A 22,879-nucleotide genomic window follows, 5' to 3' on the forward strand; every position below is an offset into this window, starting at 1 on the left:
GGCACGCTTCGGCTTCTACTCAAGCCTTGCAATGTGCCCGTTTTTTGGCTTCTATTGTTTCAGTTATCTGGTTCCATAAAGGCGCTTGGTTGTTCCTTACATTTATCTTGATGAAGCCCACCAGCTTTAGTAAAGTTTCATCCAACCTCCTAGCATAATAATGTATAAAAGTTTGATTCCACTTAGGGACATGCTAGGAACTATCTATCCTCTGGGTTGTAGGATGTGGGCATTATTTGCCATTTTAACCACCAGCCCTTTAAGAAATGTGCTACAGTCTATACCACACACAGCAACAATTCAGTGGCTAAATGGGAATATTTACATAAATTAACATTATTTTACCAGACTGCTCCTGTGAATAATTTGGTAAAAATTCAACATAGCTTTTATCATTTTGCAGAGGAATATGGATGGGAAGAATCCTTCACTTTATTCCTTTGTGGGTGTTTGTATGAAGCATATATTCCAGGAATAGTTTTTTATAATGACTAGAGGACATACAGGAATAGCTATTATAAACCATGTCTGTCTCTCAGCACATGCACAGTGTGCCTAGCCATTTGATAGCATTGTCATCAGCCAGGTGAAAAGCCGGTAGCCAGCCATTGATGTAAGTTAGCCGGCACTTGTCAAGGATATACAATATAGTCTGAAGTTGACCGTATCTACACCGGGTCGTTAGAGAAACCTAATTTGAAAAGATTGGCCACACAGTTGCTCTGTCCTGTTTGACATCAGTTCAGGGATGACAACAAGTGTCTTGGTAGGTCAAAACCTGGTGGGCAGATAGTTGGGTCGGTGACAAGAGAGTGATTAATGACTGTTGTTGCTTACCACTCATTACACCAGATTCCACCATCATGTCTTGTGGTGGCATAAGTGACCATAAAGGGTGTCTAGAAGTCAGGCAAACTGGTAGATGGTTGAAGAGGTCTGAGTACAGAAGCAAGTTGCTTGCCATGGACTTCAATGGGGCCAGGGTTTTACCCATATTTATTTTTAAAAAAATAAGCCCTGACCATAAGCTTCACAATTTACTTCTACCAAAAAATGAACCTCAGCTACAGTCTTTCATTCTGGTAGTGTTAAAATTATACATATTTGCAACTGATCTTTTTCTCTTTAGTAATGAAGACTGAAATTATGCCAGGATGCATAGCACAAGGACTAAATTCTCGTATCCATGACAAGAGAGTAGATTAAATGGAAGCATCCCTGGTTCTGACAGCTAAATTCTAAAACAGTCCAAGAATAGTCATGTCTTATGTACACAGCACAACTCTCCGAGGAGAGTAGAGACCATCCTAACCCTGTAAGCATCTAAGTTTCCACCAGTCAGCATTTGCAAAGCTGCCTAAATGCTGAGGCTGCTTCACAGGTAATGAGCTGTACCGTTCATTTCCCAGCGTAGATCACTCACTTAGGATGCAGGAGACTCAGGTTTACAATCCCTGCCTAATTCGAAGCAGTGATCTGAACCAGTTTTCAGTTCAAATAGCCTAACCAGCAGGCTATGCTGGGGTGGACCTTTCTGCATCTCTGCTTTTGGAGCTGTTCAACTTTGTATTAATAATTAAATATTCAGCATGCCAGAAAAACTGACCCTACGGTCCACTTCCCTGCAATGTGGGGTTACATTCCTTCTATAACTCAGATAGAGCAGGAATTTGAATCCAGTTCTCTCACAGCCTGAGTACCCTAACCACCAGGCTATTCTAACCACTTTGACTCTCATTTTGCACAAAAAACTCAAGGTATCAGTTTCATCCTAATGGGTTTAAGTTGCTAAAGCATAGGCATCCTAAGCAGCTGACCTGGTTTTGATACCTAATTGTAGGACAGAATTCACAACTGAGGATCCCAAGCTGACAGAGAGGTGCCTGTCTCTGAGGTGGCCCCTAAGCTGCTGTCCTCAGCATTTCACTCCACTCCAGTTGCTGGCTTCTGAGAATACCTTCCTTGGGCACTTAACATTCCCCATATACTGTATGGGGACCTGGACACCTAACTTGGGACTGAAGATTCCACTAGACAGCAGACTTCCTAGAGGTTAGGCATTGCACCACAGAGTGGAGCTATGCCTAACTACCTTTGAGGATATGGGCCTTTGTGAAAAGAAATATAGGCACTTTGAAAAGAGACAAAGTACACTTCTACAATTTACCAGTTTTTTACAAGCTAGAAACATATTCATGACTAATTCATCTGAAACTCAGATATAAGATTTGGTAGCTATAGTAATTGCTCTAAACCTTATGCTGTATTTCACAATTTACAGTTTAATGAGTGATATAATACAAAATTTAAAAATGAGCCAACATGACCCCAGTTGAGTCTCGATGAAGCCACCTATACTTCTATGTTTTAATAGGGAATACATGAGTATCCGTAACTTGGAATAATATAAGTATCATCTTTCAAAACTTGTGTTAATTCTTAAATCTTCAGCTTTTATGTCATTTTCCTTTTTTCAGCATAACTATTTGCTTTTTTTAGTAATAACAATATTGCATTATTCTATTTTAATATTAAAATTTACTGGTTGCTACTAGAGCAGAGTCCTGCCATTCTTATCCTTAAACAGCAGAAAGTCACTATGTCACTAAAATATAAACTCATCCTAAAATATCTTCCTAATCATAACCAGCCATATGACTTTCCTCCCTCAACCACTCTATTTAACTCCCACCAACCTTTTTTTTTTTTTCCTAGTTACATGGGTGCTCTCCTCTCACTTATATCTACTTATAACAAGATGCATCTGCTTCAGTGGTGTGTTATAACTCCAGCTAATAGGTTCATTCAACATAAGAACCATGCCACCCTCTTATGTCCACCTTTTTACAAGGCGTATGAGCCCACTCATGTTAAAACCTATATTTACTGTGAGTGTAACTCTGGATATCTTGTTTGAATTTATTTTTATATCTAACAAAATTATTGGTGTGTCTAAGAATGGAACAAAGAGCATCAGACATACACTCCTCCACATCTCACTACTTTACTTGGTTGGCTTTGATATTTTTAAAAAAATATCCCAACACACTTAGATCCTGATCCTGTAATGAGCTCTTCAGGGATACAGGGGTATGCTCACATATTACTTATTGGAAGATGGGGTCTTTAGACTGTAATCCCAAAACGTTGCTCTAAGCATTATATCACATTTACTCAATGCTCCTTTTTGCCTTTGAACAATTAATAGAACTGCTCTCTCTCATTTTGCATAGGTCTACATGTATGCCATTTATCTCTAAGACAGTGAAACTCATTTGCTACATTTTCACTGTGAATATTCTGTAAATTACAGGATGGCTGGGAGAAATTTAACATTACACTAACTGAATGCTAACGAAGATTTGGGGAAAAATGATATTTAAGTTTAACATTTTGTATTTAGTTTGTCATTTTGAGTAGTATATTTTAGAAAACAAATGTGTTCCTTGTTTTGCAGCAGTACTTGTATTTAATTTCACACTAAATAGTAAGTGCACAATCAGGTATCATCAAATATACTTACTATTTAAATGTTGCTTATGTTTAAAGCTAAGATTTTGTCACAGAAGTCACGGAATCCATGACTTCCAGAGAGTTCTAGGACATTTTCTTCTTCAGCCCAAGGGTGGCTGGTGGGGTGGCCCTGCAACTTTCACCCGCCACTGGTGGCGGGGGCCCTGCAACTCCCAGCCACTGTGAGCGATGGGGGGCCCCTTGCAGCTCGTTTGGTTAGTAGTATGGAAGCTCTTTTTCAGTTCATTTGTTGTGTCAGTCTCTATTAGTATACCATGTTCCACTGTGTGTCATCTGGCTGGAAAGCAGTTAGTACCAAAAAAAACCAAAAAACAAAAAAACTAATTAATTGAAGAATCCACCTCTAGTCCCCAATCCTTCATGAAGAACTGCTAGCATGTACCCTTGTTCCCATGTAGATTCCCATTAAAGTCAGTGGGCTTCCCAGGGTCTGTGCTAATGGCTATAGAAGCCTCATAGTGGGCTTGATCCTGTACCATTGAAATTAATGGAAGTTTTGCCATTTTCTTGCACTAGCACAAGATCACACAGAGTGTTATTGCAGAAACCCTGTATTTCACACAGCAGAGCAAGGGTACAGTGAGGTAACATTAAACACTGTAGATGTTTAAGTATTCCAGGAAAAGCCTAGGGAAATGCACGGTAAATATTTTAGCTGCTTTATTTAAAAATGAATTAGGAGGCATAGTAAGATGGTGTTTTTACTCCAAACTAATTTTGTAGCATTTGTGAGCATGCAATCCTCACGTATGATTCAGTTACAATTTATGTTGCTTGGGTTATTGACATATTTAAGATAAAGACTTTAATTTAGAATTTTAACATATGTGCACAATTTTATAATGATTATACATTTTCTATGAATTATGTTCCTTAATATGCTCATTGCTAATTATTTTATGAAATCTAATACAGTAAGAATGAGAGAGATCTTTTTTGGAGCCTATGCCAGCTCTAATAATCACACAAAAAAAATCTCTGACCCTCTTATCACCCAAAAATTGTTTGTTTTTGCTCTAGAACAGTTGTTGATGAGTGAATACAAAGCCTTGTTCAGATATTATAGCTGTTAGCCATAAAATCTGATATTTCCTAACCTTCCTGTACAAAACCTGGAATGCAAATTTCTTCCTGTTTACTTTTTCAATCTTATACTTTGCATTATTTGTATTCTCTTAATTGTGAAGCAATACATATACGTTGGGCCCGATCCTCAATTGGTATAAAGTGCCATAGCTCCATTGATTTCAACTGAGTTATGACAATTTACACAAGTTGAGGTCCTGGCCCAAGATGTCTTACTTGGATTGGGCCCTAACTGCTTATTGTTGTATTTAAAGTCCCTAATTTCATACTCAAATCTGAGTATATTGATGACTTATTGTATTTGTTTAAAAGATAAAAAAATAAAGTTGCTATCTTTGGATAAGAATTATGACCTGGTCCTGCAGACACTTAAGCACATAAGTAACTTTACATATGTGAGTAGTTCCACTTAATTAAAATAATAAGCCTTGATCATGCAAGTGCTGAATACTCTGGTTTTAATCTATTAAAACATTTAACTTCAAACAATAAAAAGACCAATTGAAATTAATGGGGCTACTCACATGCTTAAAATTAAGCATGTGCTTAAGTGTTGTGTTACTCAGGACAGAGTGTTAAACAACTTGCTGGATCAAGCCCAAAGAGCATTGTGAGACCCTACGTCAACATAACATGTTGCTGTGTGTATCTAGTGCTATTGACTCTGAGATTGGATACATAAATATTGAACAAAATATATTTTAAAAAAAGAATGAGGTGTCAATGAACAAACTACAGGGTGGCAAGGATAATGACATTCTGAATGCATGTAAATACACATGAAAACTATATAGTAGTCTACTGATAATTTCTCACCTTACAACATAAAAGTCCTGGAATTTTGATTTGTTTATGCTGATTTTCTAAATTTCTGAGGCACATTCATTATTGGAAATCAAAGTTGAAAAACAATTGGGATAAATGGGAAGCTTCAGTTTGTAATTAAATTGAATATACTGTAGTCTTTCAGCAACATTATGTCTGATTTTAAATCCAGTTATTGCTTTGTACGGTTTTTATCTATATCCCACTCCAGTAGTTTGCATTTATCTCTGCTCTTGCATACTGGAGCAATAACTGGTCAATTCTTTTAATTTTGAATATATGGGTTCATAAGTCAATATTGGCAGAGTATTTTTTCAGAAAAGTATACAGTACCAAATTAGCTAACCCAATGATAGTCAGACTAAGGCTCGGGAGCCGCAAGTGACTCTTTAATGTGCCTCCTGTGGCTCTTTGCAGCACATGATATTAAAACACTATGCGATTTAATTATAAACCAATCAGGCTGCTTTTACTATGTTACTAACCTATTGTAGTTGATGAAATAATACTTGGTCAGAATAATATATATATATATATATATATATATATTAAATGAAACAATTAATTCACACTACTGTGGCTCTTTTAGGTAATGTTGATCGCTAATGTGACTCCTGAACCATTGAGGTCTGAGTATCACTGAGCTAACCTATCATATTAAACAGAACAAGATTTGATTTTAATTTAGCATAGATCTAGGATGACCGGATGACCTGATAAAATTGGGTCTGTCCCGATATTTAACCCTTTGTCCCACTTCCCAGCTGTTGTACAATCAGGATGCCATTTGTCCCGATATTCAGGTGAGAAGGTGAGTAAGGAGGGACACAGCAAGTCAGTGCGGGTGAGGAGGTGAGCCGCGAGCCAGCAGCGAGTGGGGGGAGTCTCGTGGCAGGCAAGGGGGTCTGGCGGGGGAGTGAGGAGGCGAGCAGAGGGCAGGCACGGGGTGAGAAGGCTGGGGAAGGTCTCCCCCCAAGGCCAGAGCACCTCCCCTCCCCCCAGAGTCCCACCCCTCCCGGCGATCACTGAGCCTTTCCTTGAGGCTGTGAACAGAAGTCACATTTCAATTCAGCTGTCACCTGCCAGTTCTTTGTGACCAGGCTTAGCACTGCACTGGATCCAAACCCACTCTTTGTGAATGAGCTCTGGGATCCAATCCAAAGTGAACTGAAGTTGTCCATTTATTTTAAGGGGTGGGGGCAGCACCCCCCTGAAAGCTCTGCCATCCGGGAGACTCACTCTGCAGTGACAACAGAGAGGAAAACCCACCCCAGCCAAATGAGCCCGGGGCGCTGCTGACTCCCAGCCGAGCCCCAGGGCTGGAGCATTCCAATGGCTCTTGGCACCCAGGGCTGAGTGACAGCCCTAGAGCGGGACCTCTCTGCGCTTGGGGTGCCCCTAAGAAGGGCTGGGTAGGGCAGCTCGCACCCAGAGCCGGGCAGGGAGTCCCTCTGGGCCAGCTCTGTGGATGCAGCAGAAGGGCTAGAACCGCCAGCTCTAAAATAAGATGCGGCTCCACTGGGGAGGCTGCTAGAAGTGGAGTGTTGCCATTTCCAAGCTTTTCTTTCCCAGCCTGTTTTTACATGGGCAACTGGGGGGAGGGAGGGTCGGGGGAGAGGAGCTGGTGCCCTGCAGAAGTAATAGCTGCATCTGCCCCCAGCAGATCATGTGCAGCCAGGCCCGCAGAGGCTGCTGCTGAAGCTCTGCACTTTCTGATTCTGCCCAGGGCAGGCTGGGGCTGAGTGCTGCTAAGCTGCTACCAAGTCACTTACCAACACTGGTGAGCAGGGGCTGCCCCTGGGGGGCGTGCACCTGACTTAACTCGGTGGGAGTGCCCCGCACATGGCAGCCTTGCTGTTAACCTAGCTCCCTGACCCCAGCCATTCCCAAAGGCGCACAAATCGTATGGCCTTGACATCTTGAGTGGCAATCCAGACACTGCCTCTCTGGGCACACGCGGCTGCTCTAAAGGGAACCAGACTTTTCAGAAATTAGCCCCCTTCCCAGAATAATTTTACTGTGATCACCACTGACAAACTCCTGCTGTCTCCTTCTGAATGCTCCATTCCAGAGGAAGGGCTCCATCTGTGCTCCAGTTATCACCCTGGCCTCAGTGGAGTCACTCCAAATTTGCACTGGTGTAAATGAGGGTAGAATCTGAAGTTTCAGGGGTGGGTGATGCCTCAGGGGTTTCAGGGGTGGGTGATGGTGTGGATTGCACTCTCAGCAAATTTGCGGATGATACTAAACTGGGAGGAGTGGTAGATACGCTGGAGGGGAGGGATAGGATACAGAAGGACCTAGACAAATTGGAAGATTGGGCCAAAAGAAATCTAATGAGGTTCAATAAGGATAAGTGCAGGGTCCTGCACTTAGGATGGAAGAATCCAATGCACCGCTACAGACTAGGGACCGAATGGCTCGGCAGCAGTTCTGCGGAAAAGGACCTAGGGGTGACAGTGGACGAGAAGCTGGATATGAGTCAGCAGTGTGCCCTTGTTGCCAAGAAGGCCAATGGCATTTTGGGATGTATAAGTAGGGGCATAGCGAGCAGATCGAGGGACGTGATCGTTCCCCTCTATTCGACACTGGTGAGGCCTCATCTGGAGTACTGTGTCCAGTTTTGGGCCCCACACTACAAGAAGGATGTGGATAAATTGGAAAGAGTACAGCGAAGGGCAACAAAAATGATTAGGGGTCTAGAGCACATGACTTATGAGGAGAGGCTGAGGGAGCTGGGATTGTTTAGTCTGCAGAAGAGAAGAATGAGGGGGGATTTGATAGCTGCTTTCAACTACCTGAAAGGGGGTTTCAAAGAGGATGGCTCTTGACTGTTCTCAATGGTAGCAGATGACAGAACGAGGAGTAATGGTCTCAAGTTGCAATGGGGGAGGTTTAGATTGGATATTAGGAAAAACTTTTCACTAAGAGGGTGGTGAAACACTGGAATGCGTTACCTAGGGAGGTGGTAGAATCTCCTTCCTTAGAGGTTTTTAAGGTCAGGCTTGACAAAGCCCTGGCTAGGATGATTTAACTGGGACTTGGTCCTGCTTTGAGCAGGGGGTTGGACTAGATGACCTTCTGGGGTCCCTTCCAACCCTGATATTCTATGATTCTATGATTCTATGATTCTCAGCCTCTAGTTGATTCCCCAGCCTAGGCAGAGCGCAGGATTTGTGATGAAAGACACATTATGACACTGAAAAGATGAGCTCAGAAGTTACAAGTGGTAGGGTCACTACAGACTCCTAGAAAGTCCTTCCCAGTGAAGGTAAATATTTCTAACACACTGTCCTGACCTCAGGGCACAGGCTGGGGTGTGACTGTCAGCAGTAGGGATTTGCTCTGTGGGTTTTGCTTGAGTCAAGATATTTAGGGCCAAATCCTGATACACAGTCTTCCCTTGGGATCACAGGTAGTAACCTGCTAGCATGATTAGGCTCCCAGGGTATACTGTGATTTAGAAACAATATAGCCTGTTCAAATCCATGTGGAGCTCAAGGATACCAGGACGGGACATGGCTAAGGGAAGAGTGTATTAGGGGAAAGCCAGGACTCTCCATTGGCCTGACTCAAAGGCCATTCAAGGGATTATTATCATTAATCACTTATATTGTCTCATGGGGCAAGGGAGGGAGGGGCGGTTGGTGTGGGGAGTGAGGAGGACTCAGCAAGCCAGCAGTGGGTGGGAGGGTGAGGAAGGACAAGAAGGTGTGGTCTGGGGTGGAGTGGTGGTGGGGCCGATGGCACCCCAATGTGTCCCGATATTTTATTGTTGTGATCTGGTCACCCTACATAGATCAGTTCCTTTAGGATGTTTTTAAACTCATACAGATCTTTCCTCTACCACAACTTTTGCCAGTATTGGCCAAACTCAGATTCCAAATTGGACATAGATTTTATACTCTAGTTGATAAAAATATTGATATAATAAGATTCCAGGCTTGTCACTCTGTTTGTGTGTCACTCCAAAGCCTAGAATGTCTGTTGAGTCAGTGTGAAGCAATGGAAACAGCTATAAACATGGTTGAGAGCGCCTTTTCTTTAGAATATCACCAGGTTCAATTATTGCTGGGATTGATGGTCTGTTATTGTGAATATTTTAAATTCTCAGTAATTTTGACTTTACAAATTACACTTCTGTGGTGTACAGCTACAATAAAGCACATATCTATGCCAGTAGTGTAGACCATTGTGATATCAGAATTAACTCAACCAATCAGGCCATAGCTAAATTGCATGCAACCGTTTCATTGGTTGCAGAGGAGAGATTGCACAGATGGTGGATTATTTTGCCCAACTGCAACATCTGTGTTCAGCATGGTGTTCAGCAAGCAGTATTCATTATGACTGTGATGAGGTCTTTTAGAAAATATAATTGAATGAAAATAGGAATCTAAAATGGGTTTTCTTTACAGTGAACTTAGTGATCATGCATAATAACTGAAGTAACACGTCGAAATATAAGGACAACATTGGCAGCAGCAGTGCAAGCTTCATCACATTGCCTTATCAGTATGCCTGCCTCATACAGCGAGAGGGGCTGATTCTAAAAGAAACGAACAGTCCTTCATGTCCATTTGTAACCAAACTTAAACTATATAGGCTATTGAACAGACATCAGTTTTTAGTAACTTTTCATCAAGTAGGGCCAGATTTTCAAGGTAGTTAGGCACCTAAAGGTACAGAAACAGACACCTAGTGGGATTTTCAAAAGCACTTAAGCAGGTTAACCTATTTCTTAACATGTATTCTTAGGTGCCCACATAGCTTTTGACAGTCTGACCCTATCAGACCAGAGCTGATTCTGAGCCAATGACGAAGTGAAAGATTCCCATGACCTTGAGTCGGCTATGGCCAGATTTTTAAAATATTTTGTGCTTAAAGATGTAGTCAGGAGCCTCATGGGACTTTCAAAAGTATCTAGGGCCTAGATCCACAAAAGGACTTAGGCATCTAGAAAAATCACTGGAATCCACAAAGCCTGAGTTAGGCCCCCAGGCTCCCGATACAATGTCTGGGGAGAGATAATTGTCTAAGAATTGGATCCACAAAAGCCTACATGTAAGGCAGGCAGCTGCCTAAGCTAGCCAATAACAGATGCCAATAAGAGGGGTGTGTCATAAGCACGGCCCCTTTCATGGAGTTAGGCATGTAAATATGGATGGGAGGTAGGCATCTCCTCCTGAAGTTAGGGGCCAAAACTATTTTGTTTGAGGTAAAGGGGTTGCTTGCAAAAAGTAGAGGAGGCATCTCCCTTACAACTTTTAGTCCAGTCATTAGAGCACTCACCCAGGATGTTTGCGATCCAGGTTCAATTCCCCCCTCTGCTTGAAAGGAAGAAAGGATCTGAATAGGGATCTCCCTTCTCCTTCTTACACAAAGGGGCAATTAAATCTGAGTCGCCAATATCCTTGGTGAGTACTCTAACCACCTGGCTAAAAGTTATACGAGAACCCCCTCCTCCACCTGGATTTTGTGGAGGGTCCAATTTGATAGGAATGTTTTGAGTATGCCTATCAGATCAGGCCCTACAAGTGAATTAGGAAGGAAAAAATCTATTTTCACCTGATTTGTGGGTCCCTCTGAGGCTTAGGCATGCAGTGAAACATGATGTGCATGCCCTGAGGCAGAAACTTCTGGTATGTCTACACTGCAGTTAAACACCCACAACTGGCCTGCGCTGGCTAACTCAGGCTCGCAGGGCTCAGGCTAAGGGGCTATTGAATTGTGGTGGAGATGTTCAGACACAGGCTGCAGCCCGAGATCTGGGACCCGCCGACCTCACAGAGTCCTAGAGCCTGGGCTCTAGCCCGAGCCTCTACATCACAATTAAACAGCCCGTTAGCCCAAGGCTCTGGGTTTTTAACTACAGCGTAGACATACCCTTAGACATCCAGGGATCTCATGGCAAAAATTGGGTGCCGAGGAATTCTAAGTGCCTACAGTGTTAGGTGGCAGGTGAGCAGGAGTTTTGAGGACCTTAGTGGCACCTAAATTTTGGATTTAGGCATTTAGGTGGGAGGTTGTACCTAAGACCCTTTGTGGATCCAGACCTACATCCCTAACTCCCTCACACCTAGGTGCTTTTGAAAATCCACTAACTGCCGATTAAAAAAAACCCTGCATTTTTAGACACCTAAATATCTTTAAAAATCTGGCACTTAGTCCCCACTCTATCAACATGTTTTCCTGATTCATTTTTTAAAGCAAGATGGCAAATTTAAAAAAGTGTGTGAAAGTAACAATAGATATAATATTATGCTAAGTTGATACACAGAAAAAATAGGCAGGGTGAGGGGAAATACTGTAAAGTTAACTGTCTTATATGTTGAAAATCTTATTTTTTTTTAAATAGCTGCATATTAAAATGGACAGGTCAAATCCTTACGTCTTTACTCAGATTTAATTCTGGCTAATTCCCATCCAAGTCAACAGTAGTTTGCCTGATGGTGCCCTGATCCTCAATTTAGAACATATAGATGGACTGCTGCACCTGCACAGGGCCCTACTGAAGTTAGTACAGCTGCATGTACAGTGTAAATTGAAGGATAGGAGCTTAAGAACTGACCTCAGGATTTGGTGCAGTGGTTTAATAGCATAGAAAAATGGATTCTAGATGTAGCTGAAAATAGAGGTCTGTTCTTCTTTGAGCTTATATAAAAGCCAGCATTGTTCTGACCTAAATTTTTGGTAATATTTCTAACTCAAATATAACAAAATATTTTGAACTGTTCTTGTACAACATTAAGACATTTCTTAGAGATATCATAGAGACTAACAAATTTATTTGAGCATAAGCTTTCGTGAGCTACAGCTCACTTCATAGCTCACGAAAGCTTATGCTCAAATAAATTTGTTAGTCTCTAAGGTGCCACAAGTACTCCTTTTCTTTTTGCGAATACAGACTAACACGGCTGCTACTCTGAAACCTGTCTTAGAGATATATGAACAATAAAGATAGGTTTCAGAGTAGCAGCCGTGTTAGTCTGTATTCGCAAAAAGAAAAGGAGTACTTGTGGCACCTTAGAGACTAACAAATTTATTTGAGCATAAGCTTTCGTGAGCTATGAAGTGAGCTGTAGCTCACGAAAGCTTATGCTCAAATAAATTTGTTAGTCTCTAAGGTGCCACAAGTACTCCTTTTCTTTTTGATTCATTTCTTCAGTTCACTTTGTGACATGGTATACAGTCCCTTTGGGCCTCAGTTGGAGAACTCAAAAGGGACAAAAGCACTCTGCCTTGATTTTGACACAGAAAAAAACCTCCCATCTATCTTTTAAATAGTACAGGACAACAGTGGTGATCTAGGCAACCAGCTGCCCTCCCCAGGGAATCTATGTGGATTGGGTTTGTTGAGTAAGGGCTTTCTGGTACCTGGAAGGAAACTCCTGTATAGTGAGTAGGTGGGAATTATTCCCTTCTCATCTTGAATTGGACTGAGGAAAAGTAGTCATGTTTCTGCTTGACATCGTTAGTCAGAACAGGTGAACTATATTACAAACTAACTCAGCACCAAATATAAACACCTGCGTCCAGCTCCACAAAGGGACATAGATATTGCAATGCTTGGTGTTGTGGCATTTAACTTTTAGGTGCCTAAAAAAAAAAACCACAGGAACAACACTGCAAGCCACAAAGTCTGAATGAGGTGCTTAAGGTCCCTATACAATCACTGGGGAGAGACAAGTGCTTTAGAAGGGGATTCACAAAAGCCATGGCGCTAGGCGGGAGCTGCCTAAGCTAGGCAATGGGAGATGCCGGTGACTGTCCCATCCTTATCATGGAGATAGGCATCTAAAGTCAGGCTGTATGCAAGTGCCTTTTCCTGATTATTTAAGTATTTATACTCAGTGGAACAGTTATTCAGAGAGGGAGAGAGAGAGAGCGCTTCTATTGTCCAATGGTTAGACCAACCACCTGGGACATGGAAGAGCAAGGGTCCAGTTCCCCTATTCCAATCACTCTTTCACTATTTAGCTGCAGTGGAACAGCTTCAACAGGATAGATTGTATCAGATTATCCAGTACCTCAGTGCTTTGAGCATTTTCCTGAAATGTGGGAGAGCCCTGTTCAAATCCTTTCTCCCCATCCTGATGGGGAAGAAGGAATTGCATCTAAGTCACTCAGGAGAATGTTCTAACCAGTAGACTAAAAGATGGGGAGCAGTTCTACCTCCTCTGGCAGCTAGACTTTGATTAGGACCTGACCTAGTAGGCAGTATCTGAGCACACCTGTGATGCTGGAAGACCAGGTGCCCCAGTGGAACACTGATGAATGTATAGCTCTAAACCAGTCTGGCTCACCTGTGTGTTAGTATTATTAAAATAGGCATTAGATTTATAAAAATGTGTTTAGACTTTATAAAATGCTTGTAGGGTGCTGCATGAATTAATCTCACTTAACATCTGTACCCCACCTTATAAAGTTATATTAAGTGTTTCAACTGTAAACCTCTAACTTGTATAACTCATTAAACAGGAAAGAAGCATTAAATAATGTAAAATGCTGGTTTCCTATAGAAGGTGCTAGGTTCTGCACACAAGGCCCATTGAAACCAAGTGAACCATTGTGAAACATCAAAGGACAAAAACTTTGTTGATTGACCCGCATATGCATGCCCTTGAAGCAGAGTTGCCAACTTTCACGGCCTAAATAAGCACCCCCTGACTTTCACAATAAGCCAAAAATCAAGTTGATCCCATTTCAAAACAATGCCAAACATGCCAATCCCTAAGAATCCCAATACTTTGTTACTAGATCCCCCCAGCGTGCAGACTGGGACTGTGACCCCTGACTCCCTCCCCTCCTGGCCAGGAGCTGATAAAAAAAAGAAGCAACAAGCCAAAAACTAGCCAACAAGCAACTCACAAGCCAATTAAGCGAAAAACAAGGCCAATTTCTGCGTTTTTTTCCACGGGTTTGGCATGTCTGCCATGAAGACGTGCACGATGACTTGTCCCATCAGTTTGAATTCTGGGGGAAGGGAATAAAAATCCCTGACTAGAAGAAACTGGATCGCTCTATGCTGCTTGAACTCTTAGGGGTGAAAATTTCTAAGCATGAGCAAGAGTTCCCCAGTGCTTGGCTGGGGTTAGCTCTAAAGGACTTACAGCATTTGCATATTACAGCAACTTCTATTACCTTTTGAGACTTAACACTGTAGCTTATTTGTCTAATTTGTTAGTCTCTAAGGTGCCACAAGTACTCCTTTTCTTTTTGCGAATACAGACTAACACGGCTGCTACTCTGAAACATGTCATTATGCAAGGCACTGAATTTAGCCGTATAGAGTGGAAATCTGTCAACTTCATGAAAAAACTCGCACAGATACAGACAGACATCATCTTCCTCTCCAAATGCAAACAGATGGACATCATACCGAAAGGACTGAAGGTAAAAAATCCATTACAATCTACATACCACACAGACTATGCTGACAGCTTGTGCCACACACTCTCAAAGAAACTGCGGAACCACCTGATCAACATCCTCTACAGCAAACAGGGAAAGATTAAGAATGAGCTCTCAAAACTGGATACTCTCATAAAGAACCAACCTTCCACACAAACTTCCTCGTGGCTGGACTTTACAAAAACTAGACAAGCCATTTACAAAACACACTTTGCTTCTCTACAAAAGAAAAAGGACACTAAGCTATCTAAACTACTATATGCCACAAGGGGCCACAACAATGGTTCCCGTAACCCACCCAGCAATATTGTTAATCTATCCAACTATACTCTTAGCCCAGCAGAAGAATCTGTCCTGTGTCGGGGCCTCTCCTTTTGCCCCTCCACCCCCACGAACATGATACAGTTCTGTGGTGACCTAGAATCCTATTTTCGACGTCTCAGACTCAAGGAATATTTCCAACACACCTCTGACCAACATATTAACCCACAGAGACCTTCCTGCCAACACTACAAAAAGAAGGATTCTGGGTGGACTCCTCCTGAAGGTCGAAACAGCAGCCTGGATTTCTGCATAGAGTGCTTCCGCCGACGTGCACGAGCTGAAATTGTGGAAAAGCAGCATCGCTTACCCCATAACCTCAGCCATGCAGAACACAGTGCCATCCACAGCCTCAGAAACAACTCTGACATCATAATCAAAAAGGCTGACAAAGGAGGTGCTGTCGTCATCGTGAATAGGTCAGAGTATGAACAAGAGGCTACTAGGCAGCTCTCCAACACCACTTTCTACAAGCCATTACCCTCTGATCCCACTGAGAGTTACCAAAAGAAACTACAGCATTTGCTCAAGAAACTCCCTGAAAAAGCACAAGAACAAATCCGCACAGACACACCCCTGGAGCCCCGACCTGGGGTATTCTATCTGCTACCCAAGATCCATAAACCTGGAAATCCTGGACACCCCATCTCAGGCATTATCATCCTGACAGCAGGATTGTCTGGCTGTGTAGACTCCCTCCTCAGGCCCTTCGTTACCAGCACTCTCAGCTATCTTCGAGACACCACTGACTTCCTGAGGAAACTACAGTCCATTGGTGATCTTCCTAAAAACACCATCCTAGCCACTATGGATGTAGAAGCCCTCTACACCAACATTCCACACAAAGATGGACTACAAGCTGTCAGGAACAGTATCCCCGATACTGTCACGGCTAACCTGGTGGCTGAACTTTGACTTTGTCCTGACCCATAACTATTTCACATTTGGTGACAATGTATACCTTCAAATCAGCGGCACTGCGATGGGTACCCGCATGGCCCCACAGTATGCCAACATTTTTATGGCTGACTTAGAACAACGCTTCCTCAGCTCTCGTCCCCTAATGCCCCTACTCTACTTGTGCTACATTGATGACATCTTCATCATCTGGACCCATGGAAAAGAAGCTCTTGAGGAATTCCACCATGATTTCAACAATTTCCATCCCACCATCAACCTCAGCCTGGACCAGTCCACACAAGAGATCCACTTCCTGGACACTACACTGCTAATAAGCAATGGTCACATAAACACCACCCTATATCGGAAACCTACTGACCGCTATTCCTACCTACATGCCTCTAGCTTTCATCCAGATCATACCACTCGATCCATTGTCTACAGCCAAGCGCTACGATATAACCGCATTTGCTCCAACCCCTCAGACAGAGACAAACACCTACAAGATCTCTATCATGCATTCCTACAACTACAATACCCACCTGCTGAAGTGAAGAAACAGATTGACAGAGCCAGAAGAGTACCCAGAAGTCACCTACGACAGGACAGGCCCAACAAAGAAAACAACAGAACGCCACTAGCCATCACCTTCAGCCCCCAACTAAAACTTCTCCAACGCATCATCAAGGATCTACAACCTATCCTGAAGGACGAGCCATCGCTCTCTCAGATCTTGGGAGACAGGCCAGTCCTTGCTTACAGACAGCCCCCCAATCTGAAGCAAATACTCACCAGCAACCACACACCACACAACAGAACCACTAACCCAGGAACCTATCCTTGCAACAAAGCCCGTTGCCAACTCTGTCCACATATCTATTCAGGGGATACCATCATAGGGCCTAATCACATCAGCCACACTATCAGAGGCTCGTTCACCTGCGCATCTACCGATGTGATATATGCCATCATGTGCCAGCAATGCCCCTCTGCCATGTGCATTGGCCAAACTGGACAGTCTCTACGTAATAGAATGAATGGACACAAATCAGACGTCAAGAATTATAACATTCAAAAACCAGTTGGAGAACACTTCAATCTCTCTGGTCACTCGATCACAGACCTAAGAGTGGCTATACTTCAACAAAAAAGCTTCAAAAACAGACTCCAACGAGAGACTGCTGAATTGGAATTAATTTGCAAACTGGATACAATTAACTTAGGCTTGAATAGAGACTGGGAATGGATGAGTCATTACACAAAGTAAAACTATTTCCCCATGGTATTTCTCCCTCCCACCCCACCCCCCACTGTTCCTCTGATATTCTTGTTAACTGCTGGAATTAGCCTACCTTGCTTGTCACCATGAAAGGTTTTCCTCCTCTTCCCCCCCCCCCCCCCCCCCCCCCCCCCCGCTGCTGGTGATTGCTTATCTTAAGTGATCACTCTCCTTACAGTGTGTATGATAAACCCATTGTTTCATGTTCTGTGTGTGTGTGTGTGTGTGTGTGTGTATAAATCTCTCCTCTGTTTTTTCCACCAAATGCATCCGATGAAGTGAGCTGTAGCTCACGAAAGCTTATGCTCTAATAAATTTGTTAGTCTCTAAGGTGCCACAAGTACTCCTTTTCTTTTTGTCTGTGTATGTTTACCTGCTTTAACTCTGGAAGTAACTCTCACTTATTGTTCTTAGTTAATAAATCTTTAGATAGCTTTTCTTATAGGATTGGTTTCAAGCATTGTCTTTGGTATAGGATCTAAGGTGCATTTGACCTGGGCTAAGTGACTCATCCTTTGGGACTGGGAGTAACCTGAATATTGTTGTGATTTTTGGTGTGAGGGACCATCTATCACAAAGGTAAGCTTGCCTGGATGGCAAGATAGTCCTCTTGGGTACTCCAATATGTTTGTGACTTCATGTTAAGGCTGTTATAGGGCTTGAGGAGTTCACGCTGGATACTTGGTTGATGAAACCTAAATATAAAACAAAAAAAGAAAAGGAGTACTTGTGGCACCTTAGAGACTAACAAATTTATTTGAGCATAAGCTTTCGTGAGCTACAGCTCACTTCATCGGATGCATTTGGTAGAAAATACAGAGGGGAGATTTATATACACACACAGAGAACATGAAACAATGGGTTTTATCATACACACTGTAAGGAGAGGGATCACTTCAGATGAGCCATTACCAGCAGCGGGGCGGGAGGAAGGAAAACCTTTCATGGTGACAAGCAAGGTAGGCTATTTCCAGCAGTTAACAAGAACATCTGAGGAACAGTAGGGGGTGAGGTAGGGGGGAGAAATAACATGGGGAAATAGTATTACTTTTTGTAATGACTCATCCATTCCCAGTCTCTATTCAAGCCTAAGTTAATTGTATCCAGTTTGCAAATTAATTCCAATTCCACAGTCTCTCGTTGGAGTCTGTTTTTGAAGTTTTTTTGTTGAAGAATAGCCACTGTGGGTTAGCTGTGACACCAACATTCCACACAAAGATGGACTACGAGCCGTCAGGAACACTATCCCCGATAATGTCACGGCTAACCTGGTGGCTGAACTTTGTGACTTTGTCCTCACCCATAACTATTTCACATTTGGGGACAATGTATACCTTCAAATCAGCGGCACTGCGATGGGTACCCGCATAGCGCCACAGTATGCCAACGTTTTTATGGCTGACTTAGAACAACGCTTCCTCAGCTCTCGTCCCCAAATCCCCCTACTCTACTTGCGCTACATTGATGACATCTTCATCATCTGGACACATGGAAAAGAAGCCCTTGAGGAATTCCACCATGATTTCAACAATTTCCATCCCACCATCCAGCTCAGCCTGGACCAGTCCACACAAGAGATCCACTTCCTGGACACTACACTGCTAATAAGCAATGGTCACATAAACACCACCCTATATCGGAAACCTACTGACTGCTATTCCTACCTACATGCCTCTAGCTTTCATCCAGATCATACCACACGATCCATTGTCTACAGCCAAGCTCTACGATATAACCGCATTTGCTCCACCCTCTCAGTCAGAGACAAACACCTACAAGATCTCTATCATGCATTCCTACAACTACAATACCCACCTGCTGAAGTGAAGAAACAGATTGACAGAGCCAGAAGAGTACCCAGAAGTCACCTACGACAGGACAGGCCCAACAAAGAAAACAACAGAACGCCACTAGCCATCACCTTCAGCCCCCAACTAAAACCTCTCCAACGCATCATCAAGGATCTACAACCTATCCTGAAGGACGGCCCATCACTCTCACAGATCTTGGGAGACAGGCCAGTCCTTGCTTACAGACAGCCCCCCAACCTGAAGCAAATACTCACCAGCAACCACACACCACACAACAGAACCACTAACCCAGGAACCTATCCTTGCAACAAAGCCCGTTGCCAACTCTGCCCACATATCTATTCAGGGGACACCATCATAGGGCCTAATCACATCAGCCACACTATCAGAGGCTTGTTCACCTGCGCATCTACCAATGTGATATGTCATCATGTGCCAGCAATGTCCCTCTGCCATGTACATTGGTCAAACTGGACAGTCTCTACGTAAAAGAATAAATGGACACAAATCAGACGTCAAGAATTATAACATTCAAAAACCAATTGGAGAACACTTCAATCTCTCTGGTCACTCGATTACAGACCTGAGAGCGGCTATTCTTCAACAAAAAAACTTCTAAAACAGACTCCAATGAGAGACTGCGGAATTGGAATTAATTGGCAAACTGGATACAATTAACTTAGGCTTGAATAGAGACTGGGAATGGATGAGTCATTACACAAAGTAAAACTATTTCCCCATGTTATTTCTCCCCCCCACCCCACCCCCCACTGTTCCTCAGATGTTCTTGTTAACTGCTGGAAATAGCCTACCTTGCTTGTCACCATGAAAGGTTTTCCTCCCTCGCCCCGTGCTGCTGGTGATGGCTCATCTTAAGTGATCACTCCTCTTACAGTGTGTATGATAAAACCCATTGTTTCATGTTCTCTGTGAGTGTATATAAATCTCCCCTCTGTATTTTCCACCAAATGCATCCGATGAAGTGAGCTGTAGCTCACGAAAGCTTATGCTCAAATAAATGTGTTAGTCTCTAAGGTGCCACAAGTACTCCTTTTCTTTTTGCGAATACAGACTAACAAGGCTGCTACTCTGAAAAGTATAAAACACACAACCAGTTTGGGGTTTGTGCTCTATTTCTTTAGAGTCTGCCCTGAGGTTGTTTTTTCATGGTATTCAGGCCCCACACACAAGATAGGCAAGCAAACACCTGTCTTCCCCCAGTTTGTTGATTGCTCTGAAGCTTATGTGTCCAGATGTCTGGAGTGAGACGACAGTCAGCATGCTCAGAGATAGAAATGTAGACACCTCAGAAACTCTTTACTGTAAAAACTTAGATGCCACGTAAATTTAGGTGCCTATAGGGTTTGGCAGGAGTTTTCTGGATCACAAAACTCTTAAACTGGGATTTAGGCACCTAAACCTCAGATTTAGGTGCCTAAATCTGGGGTTTAGGTATCTAAGTACCCTTGTGGATCCCACCCATGGAACCTGATTCTCATTATTTTTTTACCTCTACTTGTGTAGTCATTTACATTGTGGCAAAGTGAGTGTAAAAGCCACTCCTATGATTTTTGCAGCTTTTTATACCTACTTGCATAGATGTAAATGATTACAAAAGGTGAAAAGTGGTGGAGAATACGCCCCTTGTTTTTACTCAAGCCTGGTCTACACAGTTTGAGTAGCTGGATTAGAAAGTAGCGGATGTTGATTAGATGTATTGTTACCTAAGTGGTTTGTTTTTCTTTGGTTAAATAATTGTTAATTGTATAAAGGGAAATATGGCTTTCTGATTCTTAGCCATGATGATTTTATTTTGAGTCACTAGAGAAAAAAAAAATCTAAATCTCAGGAAGGTAATTTTTTCTTTGAACAAAGAAAAACACTTGTGTATCTCTAATAACAATGCCCTGAACTTTCTGTTCACTTCATGAAGAAATGTACCTGATTGTTCAAACCAACAGGCAGAACTTAGTTTGGAATATTTCAGTGGTTGCTTGACAAAAGAAGTGATTGTTGTACTGTATACTTCATTTCCATTTCCTCTATTGTTATAACATTGTGCATAAGCAGTAAAAATGATGTTCACATTGAATCATTGTGATTAAGATACTGCATACAAATTTTTAAAAATGCACAAGCTGTTGTGTTTTAGCAGTCAGCCAAGAAATGCTACTTACAAAATGCCCATTGGTCAAGTAGCAGCTTCCCTGCAAAAGCAAAAACAAAAAAATGGGCCTTTTATATAATCAATCAATTTTAGAATGTTAGATGCTCTAAAAACCAGATCCTGATCCTGCAAACACTTGTGTACCTGACTTCATTATGTGTATTCACATACTCAGAGTTAAGCACCTGCATAAAATGTCTGCAGGATCACTGCCCTGGAGCAGTACTTAGAAATCATTTAAACTCTATGAGACTAAGTGGATGTAACAGTTTCTTTAAAAAAACTTAAGGATATTGATCAGAGAGAAATCTTTGTAATCATTGAATACAGGCAGTGGAACTGGAACAAATTTTATAATGAGGATGCTGAAAACCATTGAACAAGCCAGGGGTGTGTTGCCAAACCCCTTGTTTACATTGGCCTCATTAACACTACAAAAGTGACTTCCATTCCTTCTCCTCAACTGTTACCTACTTCTAACTTAAATTGAATTGGCTCCTTAGCAATGACCCCCCCCCACTTGTGAAGGCAACTCCTATCTTTTCATATGCTGTGTATTTCTACCTCCCTACTGTATGTTCCACTCCATGCATCTGATGAAGAGGGTTTTAGCCCAGGAAAGCTTATACCCAAATACATTTGTTTGTCTCTAAAGTGCCACAAGGACTCCTTGTTGTTTTTACCCCTAGTTCCAGCACCCTTGAATACAGGTATGAAATGGCCGTGTTGGGGTAGCCAATTAATAATTTTGTTATACTTCTGAATGTATAGGTAGTTTCTTTGAGCTATCTAGTTCTATGAATATCCTCATCTATCTCCTTTTAATATTTACCCCTGCCTATGCATGTGTGTAATGTCCCCTGTGATAGATGGGTGAAGAGTAATATTTAAGGGGGGTGGCAGGTAAAAGTAGGCTGGGAGCATCTGGAAAGACATCCAGAGGGGACACGCACGATTTTCGGCGGCGTCCAATGCTTCTTGCACAGGAACACAGAACGGTCCCGATGCTCCAGGGAGCAGCAATACTTTCCAAGGGTCACGTGTGCTGTGCAAGGGGGTCGCTGTTGCCGCACTTGGGCAGGCGAGGGCGCTGGCGCCTGCAAGAGAAGGAGGTCCCTTTAAGAAGGGGCGGCCCTAGTCACAGAGCCTAGTACCGAAGTTCTGTGGCTATATGAGGGGGCGGGGCTACACTTACGTCACGTCCCGCCCGCGCACTGTATGCCGGGAGGTGTAGTCCCGCCTCGTCGTCTTCCGGGAGCCGCCGGAGCCCTTCGAAGAGCGACGTTGGTGTCACGTGAGGGGTTTGTTGACTTCCTTGAGGGGGCGGGAGGTCCTGGTAACGGCGTCGTCAGGCCGGGCCCCCGGGCGGAGGTGATGGGAGCCCGGAGGATCCCGAGTAGAGACCGCGGCGGCCGCTGCCGCTTCCTCTTCGCCGCCGCCCGCCAGTGACCGGAGCCGAGCGGAAACCCCCCGGCAGGTCAGCTCCGGTCCTTCCCCAGAGGGGATGGGGCAGATGGGCCGGGCCGGGCCGGGCCGGGCCGG

The 22,879-nt window shown here is 43.1% G+C and overlaps 1 protein-coding gene and 1 long non-coding RNA gene across 2 annotated transcripts in view; one reads left to right on the forward strand and one right to left on the reverse strand.

Moving 5' to 3' along the window:
• Window positions 1–1,696: 1,696 nt before the first annotated feature.
• LOC122458945 lies at window positions 1,697–22,652 on the reverse strand. Its single transcript, XR_006279311.1, has 3 exons — window positions 22,533–22,652; window positions 21,348–21,377; window positions 1,697–3,811 (listed from the first exon to the last, which is right to left on the reverse strand). It is a non-coding gene; the product is annotated as an uncharacterized LOC122458945 (long non-coding RNA).
• Window positions 22,640–22,879, forward strand: part of AZI2 (5-azacytidine induced 2) — a 44,713-nt gene continuing 44,473 nt past the window's right edge. Inside the window, exon 1 of the mRNA XM_038392732.2 lies at window positions 22,640–22,814. The gene's annotated coding sequence lies outside the window, so the exon portion shown is untranslated. The remainder of the gene's footprint in view (window positions 22,815–22,879) is intronic.

This window comes from Dermochelys coriacea, chromosome 2 (assembly GCF_009764565.3).
Source record: "Dermochelys coriacea isolate rDerCor1 chromosome 2, rDerCor1.pri.v4, whole genome shotgun sequence".
NCBI lineage: Eukaryota > Metazoa > Chordata > Testudines > Dermochelyidae > Dermochelys > Dermochelys coriacea.